Source organism: Nicotiana tabacum, chromosome 12 (genome assembly GCF_000715075.1).
Source record: "Nicotiana tabacum cultivar K326 chromosome 12, ASM71507v2, whole genome shotgun sequence".
In the NCBI taxonomy this organism is placed as follows: Eukaryota; Viridiplantae; Streptophyta; class Magnoliopsida; order Solanales; family Solanaceae; genus Nicotiana; species Nicotiana tabacum.
The window spans coordinates 16,095,671-16,109,590 of NC_134091.1; positions in this window are offsets into that span (position 1 = coordinate 16,095,671).

A 13,920-nucleotide genomic window follows, 5' to 3' on the forward strand; every position below is an offset into this window, starting at 1 on the left:
ACCAATAACAGTAATAAAAAGCTAGACATATAATATCGGGAGGGGAAGCATGCTGATGGAAATACGAGATAAAGAACTACAGTAGAATGATGACTGTAACAACCAATGTACTATGAATCAACAAGAACGATAAATACAGTAAAAGAAAAATGCACGGCATCATCCTTCGTGCTTTTACTCTCAACCTCACCATAAAATCAATAGAAACGGCACGACATCACTCTTCATGCATTAACACTCACAATACGGCACGACATCACCCTTCGTGCATTAACACTACAATATGGCATGGTGTTACCCTTCATGCATTAACACTCTCCCTTACCATAATACAATGAACAAATAACAACAGGGAGATAGAATAACAAGTACAAGCATGACTTCAACATTTGGTTCCATAATATCAACCTCAACTTCGGAGTCAATACTCAATTTTCACCAGAAGATCTGTAAACATGATAAGAATGATCAATTTAACAACACTAGTCTAATCACGTAGAATTAGGCATGGGAAAGAGACAATATGAGAAAAAATGGGAGAAACAGGGAAAACAGGTAAATTGGCGGCACATAAGTACTCGTCACCTCACAAATACGCCGCTCACATGAATTTCACATAGCAAATAGTCCGAGGGTTCCTAATTTCCTGAAGTCAAGGTTAACCACGACACTTACCTCGCTCCAAAGGCCACACAATACTCAATCACAACTTTTCCTCTAGAATCCACCTCCAAACCACTCATATCTATTCAAAATCGACTTAATAATATCAAACATTGCTAAAGGAATCAATTACATTGCAAAATTTAGATTTCCCAAACTTTCCACCTCAATGTCAAAAATCGACCCCAGGTCCGCTTGGTCAAAACCCGAGGATCAGACCAAAATTCATTTACTCATTCACCCCCGAGCCCGGATATATAATTGGTTTTGGAATCCAACCTCAATTTGAAGTCTAAATCCCCATTTGTTTTCCAAATCCTTAGTTTCTACCCAAAACCCCCAAATTCTACCATGAAAAATCTAGATTTTTGGTTGAAAATTCATTAAATGTAATGGGTAATTAAAAGAAAGTGGTTTAGAATCACTTACCAACACTTTATGGAAGAAAATGTCTCTTGAAAATCGCCTCTAGGCCGTCTAGATTTTGAAAATTTGAAGGAATTGCTTAAGTCCCGTAATGGGACTGTTTAATAGCTGGGCAACAGTGTTCATCGCGTTCGTGAGGACACCATCGCGTTCACGAAGAGCAGAGCGTTTCAAGCATACACGATCGCGAGTCCCACTTCGCGTTCGCAAAGGCTACTCCCCCTGGCCTTCACGTTCGAGAGCCCTTGCTCGCGTTCGCGATGAAGGAAAGACTGACCCCCTTCCCCAGGTCCCTATCACTACATGTTCGCGTTGAGCTGGTCGCGTTCGCGAAGGGTAAAGCTCCCATCGCTCTTCGTTCGCGAAGAAGAAAACTCAGCCATCCAAGTTTATACTTCGCGTTTGCGAGAGTGCCTTAGCGAACGCGAAGAAGGAAACTAGAATGCACCTGAAACAGCAGAAAAACCAGATTTTCCTAAGTTCAAATCATCTCGTAGCCCATCCGAAACTCACCCGGGCCCTCGGGGCTCCAAACCAAACATGCACGTAAGTCCTAAAATATCATACGAACTCGCTAGAGTGATCAAATCGCCAAAATAACACCTAGAACTACGAATTGAACACCAAATCAAATGAAATTTTCAAGAAAACGTTAAAACTTATATTTTCACAACAGGACGTCCGAATCACGTCAAATCAACTCCGTTTCTCACCAAATTTCACAGACAAGTCTTAAATATTATAGTGGACCTATACCGGACTCTGGAACCAAAATATGAACTCGGTATCAGCAAGACCAAACAACAATCAATTCTAGAAAATCATTAAACTTCAAAACTTTTAATTTTTCCTCAAAATTCCATATCTCGAGCTAGGGATCTCGGAATTCGATTCTAGGCATACACCCAAGTCCCAAATTATGATATGGACCTACCAAGACCATCAAAATATGGATCCGGGTCTATTTGCTAAAAAATGATGCCCGAAGTCAACTTAAATTGATTTTTTTAAGGAAACAATTCTCTTTTTATTAGTTTTTAACATATATAAGCCTTTCGGAAGAACACTCGGACTGCGCACGTAGATCGATCAAGGCTAAGATAAGGTTTTTAAGACCTCGAAACGCATAATAAGGTTCTAAAATATAATATGACCTATCGGGTCATCACAGAACCAAACCAAAGAATCTATGGCGGTGAAAGAAACTTTTGTGAAAGTCACGACTAAGCAAAAGGTCTAGGAGGATAAGACCCCGAGTCAATATCCCAAAGAGGAGAAATGTCGTCCAACCTTGAAGGAATTGGAGGCGAACATTTATCCGTTTCCAGATTCAGACTTACCCACGATCCTCGATGAATTGCTGACCAAGAAAGTCATCGATCTCCCTGAATCAAAGAGGCTTGAGGAAATTGGTAAATTTGGCGATCCGAAATACTGCAAGTTTCATCGCGTCATTAGCCACCCTACAGAGAAATGCTTCATCCTAAAGGAGAAAATCATGGATCTTGCAAGTGAAGGAAAAATCATCATAGACATGGAAGAAATAGCAAAAGCAAATCATGCAAGTATCGCGCTTAAGGAAAAGAAGTGTTCAATGTTGTAGAACGCGTCAAGCACCGCCTTCTTACAATTTGGAAATTTCGAGCCCGTTGAAGTTAATCTTCCAGGGAAAACTTTTGAAGGTTCACTAGAGCTGGACATGTAGTCCAAAGACAAAGACGATGAGGGTTGCACTTTAGTCACTCATAAGAAACGAAGACATCAAGAAGTTTAGAGGCTACCACTTCCTAAGCCAAGAGCAAAAATAAGCGATGTGGATAAGCTACGACTACCAAGAATTATCAAATATTCTATTAGCAAGAAAATTAACGGTGCCTTATCGTCGAAGTTCCGAAAGCCAATCACTTTGCATGAATTCTTTCATGGAGGTCGCATTGGTGCACCTCATGTAGTTTCTAGTACTGACGAATCAAAGGAAAGCAACAATGAACTCGCTCCAATGAAAACACAAGAACATCATGATAACGGAAAAGTTATCACATGTTGTGCAGCGATTTCCTTCACAGATAATGACTTGCTGTTAGAGTCTAGGCCACATAACAGACCTTTGTTCATTGTAGGGGCATTCAGGAGCAACATCTCAATCGCATACTTGTTGATGATGGTTCGACTATCAACATCATGCCAAAGATGGTGCTAAAAAATCTTGGGATCTCTATCAATGAGCTATCAAAAATAACCTAACAATCCCAGGTTTCAACCAAGGAGGACAATGATCCATAGGTATGATCTGCGTGGAATTATCCATTGGTGAGATGAAGTCAAACACCCTGATTCACGTCATAGATGCTAAAACATCATACAACCTACTGCTCGGACATACTTAGGTTCATGAAAATGGAGTGGTATCATCTACTTTGTATCAATGTCTGAAGTACATAAGGGATGGAGAGATAGTCAAAATTTATGCAGACATAAATCCTTTCACTAAGACGGAGTCATACTTTGCAGATGCAAAATTCTACCTAGATTCTTGTGAACCGAGTGTGGAGAAACCATCATCAGTCGATGAAGTTGATGTCAAGTCAAAAGAAAAAAATGAGGCTCAATGGACTACCAACAAGATGCCTAAGAAGAGAACTGGAGAAATCTCCATTAAGATATCATCATCTGAAGGTGACATACAGACAAAGACTGATACGGAGCATCTAGTTTTTCGCTATGTTCTATGTGAGCATCGAAAAAAAGGGAAACCTTTGCTACATGAATGTACTCCAAAGACGTAAATGAGTCACAAATATATCCAACATTTGAAGGAGCGTATGTCTGTCCCAGTTGCACAAATCCCATACGTGACTTGTGAGTCTACTAAAGGCAATCTCCAAGCTGATAAAATAAAAGGGCACTATGATCCTAAGGGATTCATACTGCTTGAAAAGTTTGATTATGACTTCTTCAATCCATCAAGACTAGGAGAACTCAAAGACGAACTCACTGGTGAAAAGATACATGGGCTCAATGAGTCCCAAATGAAGTTGAGAAAGCAAGGGCACTATGTCGCCACTCCAAAGTTTGGGTTGGGATTCAGTTTGGTAGAGCCTCTTTGAATTTCATCTAAGAAAAGAAAAGAGATAGCTTCATCACAACACACCTCGGTAGAGGAGATGAAGGAAGTTAAGGGTAATAAAATAAAACAACGGGCTTCAGTGTTTGATCGCATTGGAGGCTCAACCCCTCCGGTCTCGGTGTTTGAAAGGCTAAGTCACAAAGGTGGACGTGTATCTTCCAAACATCTAAAAAAAGTTTCCACTACCTCAAAGACCTCCATCTTTTATCGCTTGGGAACCACAAGGAAGTCACCATATAGAAAGATACTGTCAAAACATAAGGAGCAAGTCCATAAGGAGCGGGATCATTTTAAAAGTTGTTGCTGACAAAGAAATCTGTAGTGCTTTCCCATCACGTATGAAGAGGAAGTCTATTTTGTCAATATCCACAGATGGTCCACTGAAGGTGCAAAGGAGAACCATTGTTTACACTTGCCGGCCTCGTAAAGAAGTAGAGAAAGAGAAAGAAGCCAAGCCGACCATCCAAGGAAGTCGAAGAGAAAAGTCAGACTTTGTGGAAATATCCTATCATATAACTGTGGAAGATATCCCATGCCTTGACGTTGATGATGAAGTCCACGAGGCTCCCCCTCAATTAGAAGATGGTGGTCAATCAACTATGGATGAGCTTAAGGAACTCAATTTAGGCACTCCGGAAGATCCACGCCCCACCTTCATTAGTGTGCTTCTTACGCCTTAGGAGGAGGAGGAATACTCCAAGTTATTGACCGAGTACACGATGTCTTTGCTCGGTCGCATAAAGAAATGCCTGGTCTTAGTCCTAAGGTAGTCGTTCATTATTTAGGTATCAAAAGTGGAGCACGCCCTGTGAAGCAGTCACAACGCATGTTTTGACCCGAGCTAGTACCACAAATTGAAGTCGAAGTCAACAAGCTCATCGAGGCGGGATTTATTTGAGAAATGAAGTACCCATCATAGATATCGAATATTGTACCTTTCAAGAAGAAGAATGGTCAAATACGTGTTTGTGTTGACTTCCGCGAACTAAACAAGGCATGTCTGAAACATGACTTTCCGCTATCAATTATTAACTCATGGTTGATGCTACAACAGGGCATGAAGCTATGTCATTCATGGATGGGTCCTCCGGATAAAATCAAATCAGAATGTCTATAAAAGGCAAAGAGTGCACTACTTTCCGAACTCCAAAAGGGATATACTGCTACAAAGTGGTGCCTTTCGGTCTGAAGAATGCTGGTGCCACCTACCAACGTGCGATGCAAAACATGTTTGACGACATGCTTCATCATAGGGTTAAATGCTATGTTGATGACTTGGTGGTGAAGACGAAGAGTAGGCATTACCATATTGAAGACCTTCAAATTATTTTTTGAAAGGTTAAGAAAATTCAACATAAAGATGAATCCACTCAAGTGTGCATTTGGAGTTACCTCAGAAAAGTTTCTTGGCTTCATTGTGTGCCATCATGGAATTGAAGTTGATCCCGCAAAGATTGATGTCATTCAGAAAATGCCCGAGCCAAAGAACTTGAGGGAGCTTAAAGTCTACAAGGAAACTTAGCATTCATCTGGAGGTTCATCTCCAATTTGGCCGGACGATGTCAAACTTTCAATCATCTATTGAGGACGGATATCCCTTTTCATTGGGATCAATCATGTCAAAATGCTTTTGAAAGCATCAAAAGATACTTGGTGTATCCACCTGTGTTATGGGAACCAATGCTTGGGAAGCCATCGATACTCTACATTGCGGCACAAGAACGCTCACTTAGGGAACTACTTGCTTAAGAGAATGATGAAGGAGAGGAACAAGCCTTGTACTACCTCAGTCGAACTCTGATAGGAGCTGAGTTGAACTACACGCCTATTGAGAAAATATGCTTAGCGTTAATTTATGCAATAAAGAAACTAAGGCATTATTTTGAAGCACACACCATCAAACTCATCTCTCGAGCAGATCCTGTGAAGTTCGTGATGACACGACCTGTTCTTTTGGGACGCCTAGCAAGATGGTCCATATTGTTTAACCAATATGAGATTACATGCACACCTCAAAATGCTACGAAAGGACTAACACTAGCCAATTTTATAACTAATCATCCTCTTCTGGCGGAATGGGAGCTTTCCGATGAGTTTCCAGATGAAGATGTTTTGTTCATTGGAAGAATTGCCACCATGGACAATGTTCTTTGATGGATCTGCACGTCGTAATGGCACAGGGGCAGGTGTTGTGTTGATCTCTCCAAAAAGACAAGTCTTGTCATTCTCCTTTATTTCAGGTGAAACATGCTCCAACAATGCCGCGGAGTACCAAGCTTTGATCGTCAGTCTCGAAATGGCATTAGGTATGAAGATTCTACAGTTGGAGATCTACGACGACTCTAAGCTAATCATCAACCAACTGTTGGGGAGTTACGAGGTAAAGAATGAAGATCTCTTGCCATACCATCAATATGCTTCTCGTTTACTTGAAAGATTCGACCAAGTATTCTTAAACCACATCCCAAAAGAAGAAAATTGCATGACTGATGCTTTGGCTAACTTGGCCACGGCGATGGCACTTGGAGAGAATGAGTCAACAAAGGTACATGTGTATCATCGATGGGTCATTCCTAGACTTGTTGATTTTCAAATCAACGAAAGTCATCATACGTCTGTTGGGGCGATTGAAGAAGAGGATTGGAGGCAACCATTGATAGAGTACCTTGAACATGGAAAGTTACCTGAGGATCTATGATAAAGAATAGACATCAAGTGATGGGCAGCACGATTCATCTTCTACAAGGGGACATTATTTTTCCGCTCTTTTGAAGGAATATTCTTGCGGTGTCTTGACAAAGAAGAAGCCCACCAAGCGATGGAAGAAGCACATTCTGGCTCATGTGGAGCACACCAATCTGGTCCTAAACTCCATTTCTGCATCAAGAGGATGGGCTAATACTGGCCGACAATGGTGAAGGATTGCATGGAACATGCCAAAAGATGTCAAGTGTGTCAATTCCACGCCAACTTTATCCACCAACCTCCGGAGCCTCTTCATCCAACTGTAGCTTCATGGCTTTTTGATGCATGGGGACTTGACGTTGTTGGACCTTCCAAAGTCATTAAAGGGACAGATGTACATATTGGCTACCACAGACTACTTCTCTAGATGGGCTGAATTTGTTTCACTCAAGGAAGTAAAAAAGAAAACTGTTGCCGATTTTATCAAGTCGAACATAATTTTTAGGTACGGCATACCAAGATACATAATCACTGATAATGGAACTCCATTTTATAACAAGCTCGTGAGGAGTGTATGCGAGAAATTTGGTTTCAAGAAACATAAGTCTTCAATGTATAATGCACCCGCCAATGGCCATACTGAAGCTTTTAACAAGACACTTGGTAAACTTTTGAAGAAAGTTGTTGCAAAGAACAAGAGACTGGCATGAGAAAATTGGTGAAACTTTGTGGGCATACTGGACAACCTTCAAAACTGCTACACAAGTAACTTCTTACTCTTTGGTGTATGGCGTAGAAGCAGTCCTTCCGTTGGAGCAATAAATTCCATCATTGCTGATCACAATCCAAGAAGGACTCACATCCGAAGAGAATGCTCAACTTCGCCTAGAAGAAATAGAGGCATTGGATGAGAAAATATTGGAAGAGCAACAAAAATTGGAGTGCTATCAAGCTCGACTAGCTAGAGCCTTCAACAAGAAAGTGCGGCCATGATCATTCCAAGTGGGAGATTTAGGCGACAAGTTTATCTCAAAATGTGATAGGCCATATGTTGTGAAGGAAGCCTATTCAAGTGGCGCATACAAAATTATTCATAAGGATAGTCTCAGAGCTGGTCCGATCAACGGAAAATTTCTGAAGCAATACTTCCAATGAAAATCACATACGCTCCTCGAAGCACGAGCCTAAACTGCAAGTCATGACGCTCCTTGATACATGAGCCTAAACTGTATGTTACTACACTCCTGACCCGCATGAGTCTAAACTGTGTACTGCCAAAAATAAAAGTCTGCTAGGTTCAAAACCTCGAGAGAGGTGACCTAGGGAAAAATTAGGACACAAAAAAAAGAAAAAAAAAACGAACTCACCCCTCTGAACTATGTTATGACTTGATCCTCTTCATCGAGGTACATAGGCAGCTTTGAGTTTCATTCTAAGTTCAGTCTCATGAATTTTTAAAAAATAACAATTTGGCGTCATCGGATCATCACATAAATTCTTCAAGTGTAGAGGCACATATCTATGAGGAAAAGAAGACGATTTTCTTTGAAGTAAAAAAGATGTTTTATTACTTCACTAGCACAAAAGTTAATACATCCAAAAATGTAGAGACAACAAGAACTAGACATTTTTCTATACAAAAGCCTAAATTATGAAGATGATCATAAACTAGGCTTTGTTGCTGACACGTCTTAAATATTTTTCCAAGTCCGTATGACGTCTCCATATTTAATGCCATTATCGATTGTTGGTTGAAGGTCCCATATATGAGAAATTGTCTCTCTTGAAAAATTCCCCAATCACCGTGGGATCCGCCGTTGATGAACTTCAAGACTATCAACAAATCAAATGCAACAGTTGGTGAAGGAGTGGCTCCGTATCTTGTATGACACCTCAGTCTAATATCTCGACCCGTTAAGCTTCTTTACGATTCTGCAAAAGAAAACAAAGAGATAAGATTTGTGAAGCATTATAGTCAACGTTACTACATGTAATATAGTAAAGTCAATTTCAAGAAAAAAAGAACAACATTCTCAGGACAACTTAGAGAGCATAGAGATGGAAAGCGAGCTCAACAAACGACGGGGTCAACTTTGAAAAACTACCCTGGTCCATCTAGAAGATGTTATGCCCCTAATATTTTTTATGTTATAGATTTGGATGTCTAGTTTATAAAAATATAAACCGTTTGCGATTTGGAGGCCCCTAGCTCAAGATACGATTTTGTTTTTACCGGAACTACTCGAATCTGAATGTTTACTGCAGCTTGGTCGAATTTGATAATTTTTTATTTCCATCCCAGAAGGATTTATGCCATTAAATTTATATGCGATGAAGATCTATGAGGTTAATTTCTGCCGGCACAAACGGATTGCAATTTGGAGATTCCGAGCTCGAGATATGAATTTTTCGCCTAGAACGCGCAAAACTGAAAAGCAGCAAGGCAGACGTCTAAATCAATTTCAAGAAATTGCTGCGGCCAATCTGGAAGGAATACTTCTGTGATATTTTGAGAATTCTCTTATCCATGAGTCTTATATCTATTGGTGTAAACGGCTTGTAATGTTGATGTTCCTAGCCTAATACATGACTTTATTTTTCTAGAGTGCGCAAATCTGGAAATCAAGTGCGGCAGATGTCTGTAGCAACTTCAAAATATTATGGCGGATATTCTAAAAGAATTATTTCCGTGCTATTTACAAATATTGTGGGTTTTGGAATTTTCTTTCCAACAGCATAGATGGATCGTGATTCCGACACCCGAAGCTTGAGATATGAATTTCTCGATAAGAATACACAAAGCAGAAAAGCAGCAAGATAGACATCATGAGTGACTTCAAAACAACATTGCGGCCAATATAAAAAAGGTTTTACCACGATATTTTCAGGGGTTGCAGATCCCGAACTTGTCTTTCCGATGGAATAGACGGCTCACTATTTGGAAGTTTCCAATTTGAGATATGTACTTCTGATGACAACATGTAATGTTGTGAAGTCGAAATGACAGACGTGTGCATCACCTTTGAAATTTCATTCTGACATGTCCTGATAAAATTTGGCCCTATGTTTTGGATATGATGATATGGTGCAAGTTTTGATTCTATAAAATTAAGTGGATTGTAGTTTAGACACTCCTAGGTCAAGATACAATTTTTTCAATGAGAGCATGAAATGCTATAAAGTCAAAATAGCAGAGATGCGTCAGGTGCTTTCTTACCGAAGTTGGAAAGTCCTACTCCGGTTGTCTTCCTAGCCAGCCTACAACAATGCGACATGGTACATATTGCACTCGCCAATGGTGAGATAGGGTCTCTCTGAGTCTCCAAGAGTAGGGACTTCGTCGCCGATATTGAAAGGACACTTCATGTGTCTCTCTCGCCAACCGCAACAAAGAAACGAGTGGTTCGCTCGCAATGCATCTTCCTATGGACAAGATCTCTGGAACTCTCTTAAATTCCTGCAAAACAAAATATTTAGTCCTCGCTGTCAATAACATGACGTTTCAGCAATACGATAATTCAATTTCACAATATCGATGCAGATGACAGGAAGCTTTTAATTTCACATGATTGATTGGCGTCGACGGTGCAAAGCGCAGTTCAGAAACCAATGCTTCATGGGCTATAGATGATTCATTTAGTGGTTCTGTTGCTTCATGAATACTTCTCCACAATCCCACATTCTATGAAAAGAAAAGAATAAAAAAAAGGTTAGCATGAGTAACAAAAAGTTTGATTAAAACTAATCAGCATGGAAAGGGAACTTAAAATTTGGGAGCCTCATTAATCTCTAGCCTCGACCATGAGTTAGGTCGTTGAGTATCCGAAATCAGAAGTTCCATCATCCACATGCAAGCAATAAAGACAACGATATGGAGCTTTCACTCAGCAACAAGAACCGGTGTCAATGACACGACGGTTCAATATTGATGGTGAGCATTGTGACGTGCACTTCTCCGTCAGATCTCGATGGATCGTACGCTTCATGAACCTCTTCCCTACAAAAAAGGAGTGGTGATCATCCACTTCTTCTCAAGATACGGATTGGAGAATTCACCATGTATATCTTCTCCAAGCTTGCAACAACAAAAGAAAAAAGAAACAAAGAAGTATATTGCCCGAATAATCATCGCAATTTCGGCGCTTGATTAATCAAAGATTGGTTGCATCTGGATCAAAAGGGCTGGTGCTTCGACTTTTATAGATGTTGTATCTCACCGAGCTTCTTACCAACGGTGTAAACAGCTCATAGTTCGGATGCTCCTATCTTAAGATATGCATTTTTTAGCAAGAGCATGCAAAACTGAAATGTCGAGCGCGATAGAATTTGGACCAAGTTTAGGAAGCTCACCTGAGATAATACAATGAGAATTTAAATCCAAATTTTTGGTATATTACAGTACTCCGATTCTAGTTTCTGTAGCGGTAAACCGCTCATGATTTCTACATTCCTACACCAAGATATGATATTTTTTGTGAAGACGTGCAAAGCCAAAATATCGAACGCGACAGAACTTGGAACCAAGTTTAAGAAGGTCACATGGGACAGTACAAAGTGAATTTAGCCTCGGTTTTTGAATGTGTCTTTCCTTAAGTGTCTACTTTTTGGAGGATCAAACGGATTGAGTTTTGGATACTCCTATGACAAGATGTGAATTATTTTCTGTAAGTGCACCAAGCTGTCGGACTAACGGTAGACGTCCGACTTAACTAAAGCATAAGAAAAGCTAATTGCTAGTTGCTGCCTGCTGCCTGCTGGTTAATACAATGAGGCTGGAGGTATGACCACGTCTGAAAATAAGTTATGTTAAGCATGACCTTTTATATAGATTCTCAAAGGCGGTGCCCTTGATACGTTTTCAACAGAAACAACCATAACTTATTGAACAAGGATTTCAAACATGGAAACAAATTCTAACACTTTTATAATATGTTTGGTAAAAAAAGATTCCAAATCCTTGTTTAATGTCGAAGTGCTGGAGAATTCTTACCAAATTTGCTAAGTCTTTACTTGGTCCTATGTAAAATGGGTTTTACTTATTTATTTTAAGTCCATACATGTTCTTTCCATAGAAGGAATGACGACCAAGTGTTTCATGGAACAAAAAATACACTTAGCCGATCGACGAGCCAAGTTATTTTAGAAATTTGGTAATACCACTGCTTAGCTCTACGTTGATGGTTATTAATTTGCATTGCAAGCTAACATTAAGGCTGCAACGCGGTGATCATGGTATTTGCCAATGGCAATTGGCGCAACTAAATTCTTCTCTAACATGGAAAAAAAAACCAAGATGGTTAACTTTGGTACATCGGACCATTTGACTAAATGATTCATGGATACTTCAAGTCTCTTCTTTGATTTCGGCAAGTCTACATCCCGACAAGCCTTAAAGTAGGGGGCATCTGTAGGCATATAAAATTTATTGGGTCTAATCCATATAAAATTTGGATTAAATTCAATTGGGTTAAATAATTAATTTGGGCCTTACACGTTAAATTAGTCTATTTTATTATTTTCGAGCCCAAGGTTCATTTCATCTTAAGGTCCAGACTCATGCCATGTGTTAAGTGACAGGGCATATCTAGTCAAACTACAAGCCAAAAAGATGAAGCCATGTGTTAAAAGATGTGGCAATTCAAGTCAAAAAGCTAGAACCAACCACAGGTCGCTAAGTGGCTAGAATGACAAGGGCCAATCAGAATCAAGCAAGAGAGTTCATATGTAGCTAGACTATCCATCCTCTACAACTATAAAAAGAGGGGTTACATAACTCTCAAGACATTCAGAGTTGGAGAAGAACATTCCGCAATTGGTGAAGGCATACACAAACAGAGAGATCAATCATCAAGTGCATAGTTCTTCAACAAAGAAGTGATCAACGGAGTTCTTCCCAGAGATCAACCCGTAACAACAAAGTGCTGCTCGGCATTCTTGGCGATTAAATACATCACAAGGAGGTCTTCTTCATCCTACATTCGAGAAAGACACTTCTCAAGCCCTCGAATCACAGAGAATGTTAGAGAGGAGAATTAAGGGATACATAGAAATGTTCTGACAAATATTTATCTATAAAATCTCTTTTTCTTCATATTATTTTTGTTGTAGTTTATTTTCCGAACTACGAAAATTTGTTACGAACAGTATGTTTTGCTCATTGCGAGGTAAGATCCATATACAATCTTTAAGCTTTTAGCTTTTATTCAATAGTTTGATTTTGCTAAACACTCTATGTTGATAGGATAAGAAAATTCAGTATGTTGACAAGAAGTTATTAATACTTTCTTTAATTGTTCTTATTGTTTTTTTTCTTCCGAATTCAAAGTTCAATATTCGCTAGAGCATCTATGTTCACAGGAAAAATAATTTACTTTGACAAAAATTGTGCATGCGTCTTATAGAAAAATTGATGAAGCAACTCAATCTTATCAATAAATAAACAGATAAATTGATTTAGCGACCGCGGAAACCTCTATAATTTTATGTCGATTCTAATATGGTCTAACGTGCAATTCAATCTACATATATTCACATGAAAGGAGTTTTTTTTTTTTTTTTTTTCAATCCACGCTATTTACTTTGGTAGATGCTTTCATATTCTTTTATATGCTTTACAATTTACAACTATTTGTGAGGGGGTACTGTAAGGTTAGAGTTTTTATCTTTGGATTAGCGTACAGGTGTAGGCCTTACACTGAGTGAAGAGCAAGTGAAGGGTATGCTCACGAAATATGATAAGAATGGAGATGGGAAACTTAGCAAGCAAGAACTCAGGTTAGCTTTTAAAGAGATGGGTTTGCATTTTTGCCATTGGAAAGCTGGAAAAACCCTTCGTTTTTCAGATAAAAATGGAGATGGATATATTAACGAAGATGAGATTAGTGAGTTCGTCCAATATGCTTCCAAATGGGGTTTTAGGATCTCATAGGCTTCTAATTGTTTTTCTTAGGCTTCTATATATTTTGCCTCTTGATCTGGATCTTGTTTTGTTCTTGCTAGCTGGTTTTGTGTTGTCGTGT